This window comes from Lygodium microphyllum, chromosome 20, assembly GCF_053477565.2.
Source record: "Lygodium microphyllum isolate KBCC chromosome 20, Lygodium_microphyllum_v1.1.10, whole genome shotgun sequence".
In the NCBI taxonomy this organism is placed as follows: Eukaryota; Viridiplantae; Streptophyta; class Polypodiopsida; order Schizaeales; family Lygodiaceae; genus Lygodium; species Lygodium microphyllum.
The window spans coordinates 130,277,798-130,283,717 of NC_141154.1; the positions used below are offsets into that span (position 1 = coordinate 130,277,798).

Sequence of the window (5,920 nt, forward strand, 5' to 3'; positions counted from 1 at the left end):
ATCACCAGAAGTATTATTGGCGGCTCTCATGCGCCAGGCATGCTTTGCATCCATAGGCCACTTGCCACTCTCATAAACACCTCGAGCAATAAGATTAATCTCAGAACCATGATCAACTAAAGCGACCAATGGAATTTGTTTCTCTCCAATCCTTACCACTGTCTCAGTGGTTGCTCTAGCCCAATGACTTCGTGAAAAATGGCTGCGAGGAATGAGAATAGGGGTATCATCATCTTCATACTGCATAGGCTGAACTATTTTCTCCAATTGCGGATTAACAGAAGCATTCTCAACCATCACTGCATCATCATGCTCTTCCCCAAGAGCTCCATGCCACAATCCCTGTAAAGCAGGTCCTTCCATCGCATGTCGTTTCCTCCGCAAAAGATCCTGCATCTGATCCTGTATTTCTCTTCTAGCAATCCCAATAGCTTCTCCAATAGTAAAAGTAACTTCACTATTCAAAATTCTTTCATGAAAAATCTTACTCATATCCGTTTGCATTTCAAGATCTGACAAAAGCTTGAATCTTGGCTCTTTTCTTGGTTGCCTCTTTTCTTTCTGCTTGTCTCCCATTGATTGATCAAAACCTGTTTGAGCTGGAGAATTTGACATAGGTGGAGCTGTAACAGGTGGTGAAACAAAGTCACCCCCTCTAGTCTTTTTGGAGGAGCTAGGACCCTCCTCATCTCTTCTTCTCTTTTTCTCAACCATGGCATCTAAACCCTGCGTTTTAGCCATATAAGCAAAAATAGAATACCTGTCAACAGGAGAATCCCATCCTGTTTCTCCTCGGATGCTAGAGCCCACACAAGTCATAGTAGATGCCTAAACTTTCCCTCTTCTCGCTATCTCCAAGGCAGAAGACCATAAAGAAGAGTCTCCATCAAATTTCTGCTCAAGCTGGACTCCAAAAGCTGAAGCATCTCCTCTAACACTCACATAAGCTGATCGCGCAGCCATATCATCAACAAGCTTCTTCATACCTCCCTTACCAAAGTTCGTGTCAAGAGGAGCGCCAATCTCTGTCAGCCATATCTTCCCATCTTGTCCCCAGAACACTACATTCTTCTTACGTGCTTCCTAAAAAGCATCACAATCTCTGCAGTGTTGGTGCTCTGTACTATCACACCAAATACATCGTCGCCCTTTTCTTTGACCAGCTAGAAAAGCAGTCACTGGAGCAGGTGCTACAACAGGTATTGACATAAGTTGCTCCTTTAACTTACCAATTTCAGCTTTGACTGCTTCAATCGTCAAATCCGCCAAGCCTTTAATAACATCATCTACAGATAAGGACACTAGAGCAGCAAGAACTGGTGGATTCACAACAGGAGGAGTAGGCTTAGGCAAAGAAGTTGCAGCAGGGGTAGAAGAAGAAGTCTCCAAGGATTTTTCAGGAACTGATCCTGTATTACGATGCAATCTTACTCTCCTGCGCTGCTTCTTAACAAGAGCATTCACAGCATCAATGACATGTCTCCACTCAGTCTTTAAACCTGAATCAGTAGCTTGATCTTCCAAAAGATCATCCAACTTTTCCTGTAAATCAGCATCTGTAGCTTGTAAAAATAACTCCACTTTCTGCATCTCCAAAGCTTGCTGTTCAGTCCCATCCAACTGATCATAACGGCTTTCAAACTCTCGCAGAAGAGCGGTAACAGAAAGTCCCTTATTAGGCATAGAAACCCATGCTAAAAAATTCATGCGATTCATAAGACCTGTATCCTCCAGGAAATATTCATCTTTTAATGCCTTTTTAAATTTAGCCCAACCTGCATGTGCTTCTTGAATTTCTGCAATTCGACCTTCAAGAGCGCGCACCACGATCTGCAAGAAGTAGCGGCTCCAAACATCTTGAGAAACCCCAAAAAACTTCATCTTTTCTTCATACAAATGCAGGTAAGTTGACACTTGCTGGCCATTAAACTGCTTCATCTCCTGTTGGACAGCTTTCAAGGCATCCATAGCATCACTGTCATGTTTTGCATGAGCTTGCTGCTGCATATACATGGTAAATGACTGAAACAGGTTCTTCATGACATTATCATCTGTCATCTCTTCTTGCGAGTCTCCCATCTTGCTGAAAAGTGACGCAGCACTTTCACGTCGGTGTCGAAGGGTTTTCGAAAGCCAAGTCGCAACCACTGAGGACTTTGAATAATTTCAGGATAGAAGGATAGATCGTCAATAGTGGCGGCCTCCACAAAGGATCATATTTATATTTCTTCAGAATAGTTACAGCAGCAATAAAAGACGAATACAGAAGATCCTCAGAGGTATATACAAGAGGTTTAGAAAACAGTTTTAGTACAGATCATAATAATGTCCAATACTATAAGGAATTTGAAGTCACAAATCTGTTCTTGGCATAGGAGAAAAACCAGCAAAATCACTCCTTAATACGAAACATCGATACTCGGTAAGTCTCCCCTCGGGTAACAATAATTTAGTACATATGAAGATGGAAATCTTCAGTCATGAACGGACTGGGACCTTATTCTGTCATCCAACCATGATGAGATATCATTCAATATGATGGTCACATTGTCATCAGACTTCCCTTGCAGAAGACTTGACCAGCTCTATGTTTGCAGCAAGCGAGGCTCCACCAGTAATTTCATTGACTCTTTTGAGTAAAAAGGGGGTGATTGTGCTTCCACTAATCTTTTGCTTCAATGCTTCTTGCAAAGAACTACTGATTGCTGACTCAATCGGCTTGGCAGTTGCTTCATGTTCTTCCGGGATTGGCACCCCAATGAGTAGTCCACTCTGTAAATCCAAACTAGAGTTCGCACCTTGTATGAGACCCTATGGGGAGGGTCATGTTGGGGTTCTTTCCCCTAAACAAGTTTGCATAAGCCTCGGAAATCGAAGACATGATATGATATCTGCACATTCGTCTGGAGAATCAACACGACAAGGTACCTTGCAGCCACTGTGGCGAGTAAAGAAAGCAGGAAATTCATTGGTCTTGTATCCAATAACAGTAACACCTTCAGTCTCAAGGTACTCTAACGTTCTGGGAATGTCAAGAATTGACTTGACACCAGCACAGAAAACAGCAACAGGCGACCTTCCAAGCTCTGTTAAATCAGATGAGACATCCATTGCTTTTCACCATCAGCATGTGATATCTCGTCCTTGGGGTAAGTCTGTGAAGTAAACATATCCTCCCGAGTATATATCAGACCAACATTAGTCCATGTCTTTAATATATCCATAGTCATATATTTTATGGGTTTTGTAATCTGCTCAAAGCAACTGATACTTGTGCTCCTCTCAGTTTTCCTCCATCGTCACAGTTCTTCCGTCGCCGTCCTTGACGTCCATATTGCTACCCCAGCGCTCCCTGTTTTCCTCCCCATCAATCCTCGAATACTCTTCCTCAGATTTCTGTGCCCCCATGCCATCCTCCTCTGTTCCAACGTTCAAAACTCCCCCCCTTTTCGGATTTCCCTCCAATCATTTTTTGTTTTAGCATACTCTATATAGAGAGTATTCACCGCAGCATACTCTATACAAAGAGTTTTAACCAAGTTCAGTTTTTACTACAATACTCTGCATATGGTGTATTGCACACAAATGAAAAGGAGTAGGCTTAATGTTGTTCCCACTTGCCAAGCCAAAATCCTAGTAAGTCCACCATAGTGCCATATACCCTCGTCATGGACGCAAATAGCTGAATTCCCTTGTCAACATAGCCAAGGATAAGGAAACTCCAAAAAATACTCATTACGTTGTGGTATGCAGTCAAACATGTGCTGAACATCAAGCAAGCTCCCACATTTGGCATATTTATCCTCCAATGTACTTCGATTTGCATCTCTTGGAAATAGTTTAGTACTTCCTCACAAAACCCATAATCGGCATATCTTAAAATATCAAAAAAATCCCTGTTCTTCTCTGTCTTCAGCATAGAATGAAAGAGCAAACATAACAACTAAGTATGTACAAAGTATCAAATCACATGCACAACTTTTGGGTGGTTTTCACACCTCGAATGCGCAGCAATACGACATCCACCCCCTCTAATCCTGCGCATCCTCCGGATGGGCCAACTACCCATGATCATTATCATCAAGATCCACAAACAAATCAATCTCTTCGTTATGCATTTCCGGTAGATTAACAAGATTTTCAGCCATATCATCTGTCTCTTCCATTGGAGTTTCTTGTCGTTGCTCTTCTCTTGAAAATTCTTCCAATGCATAATCCTCATCATCTCTTTTCTTGAAAATCTTGATTCTTTTTCCAGCAATAGGCACTCTAAGCACTGTCCCATCCAATTCAGTCAGCTCATATGTTGCATTATCAAAAACATGTCTAACTATGTATGGCCCAAACCATCTTTTCACCATCTTCCGAAGTGCAGTATGCTGATTTTCAAGGCTGCTATCAAAGACCAATACCCAATCTCCTTCTTCTATTGCTCTTGGCCGCAAACGATGCCTACTGTCAAACCTGTCCTTATTTCTTAGTCTAGCAACCTTCAACCTGTCAATAGCTAGCTGAATATCCTCAGGTCTCCTTTCCAACTGTCGAATCCGAAGAGCTAAGAGCTCCTCTCTCGTCAAATCCTCCTGCCAAGGTAAAACTGACCAAGTCAAAGCACAAGTCTCAATCGGCATAACAGGTTTCTGACCATACATCAACTCTGCAGGCATATATCCTGTGGTAACACTATGAGTCGTACGATCAGCCCATAAAGCAAATGGTAGAAGTCTCAGCCATTCTCCAATCCGTCCTCTGCATGCTTTGGCTAATGCTTTCACTATCGGCGGATGCCCTCTTTCACTCTTTCCATTTCTCTCTGGATTATATGCTGTGGTTAGAGCCAATTTGATTCCTAGCTGAGAGAAAAACTCCCTAGCTTCATCTGCATCCAATTCACCACGATCCGCAGTGATCTTATCCACACAACCATACCTGCAGAAAATTTCCTCCAATAAGAACTTACACACTGCACTAGTGGTCTTCGTTCTCAAAGATCTGCCCTCAACATGATTGGTAAGATCCTCTCTAGCCAAAACAATGTATCTCATCTGCCATAGACCCATAGGCATGGTAACCAAATCAACTACCCACTTATAATGAATGCATAGCGGATAGGTCAGATGAAGCTCATCTCTATGACGCACTACCGAATACATCTGGCAGTCTCTGCAAGTCTCAACAAAGTGAGAAACATCTCTATACATGCCTTTCCACCAAAATTTCTCCCTGATTTTCTCATAAGTGGCCCATACTCCTCTATGACCAGCCCAAGGACTCTCATGAAACTCTCTCATCACCTGTAACTGTGTCTCTCTATCGCAGACAACCCGCAAAGGTAATCCGCCTCTTTTCTTCGGATGCTTCCAAAGAAATCCGTCCTTGAGAAAATAACCATAGGCTTTCCTTCTGATCTTCTTGAACTCTTCATCTGTCCATTCATCTCTTTTGCTTAGTGTACTAAGGTACTTGCCAATCTGCAACCAATCTCCAACATAAAGTTCTTCTATAAAAGCCACAATATCATAGACATGACAAACATGATCAAGCATAGTGGCTGAAATTTCTGCATCATCCTCTTCTGCAAGTAGAGTCTCCTCATCATCATACCTGGCTCTAGACAACATATCTGCCACTGGATTATCCTTCCTTGCTATGTGTTTAAATTCCGGATTTAATGACTTGATGTATGCAATCCATCTCAACATGGCTATATCCGGAGTAGAACAACTCGTGATCATACCAATCAATGGCAAGCAATCTGTCTCTACCACAACTGAAGCTCCAATAAAGTACTCCTTGTCACATTTGAGAGCCGTAACAATTCCCAATAACTCCCTCTTGATTTGCGGATATCTCCTCTGTCTCTCGTTTAGGACTTTCGCCCCAAATCGAATAGCATACCTATTTCCATCTGCATCATCTT

The 5,920-nt window shown here is 42.3% G+C and overlaps 1 pseudogene; it reads right to left on the reverse strand.

Moving 5' to 3' along the window:
- Positions 1-2,553: 2,553 nt before the first annotated feature.
- Positions 2,554-3,111, reverse strand: LOC148019391 (pseudouridine-5'-phosphate glycosidase pseudogene; annotated as a pseudogene).
- Positions 3,112-5,920: the final 2,809 nt, after the last annotated feature.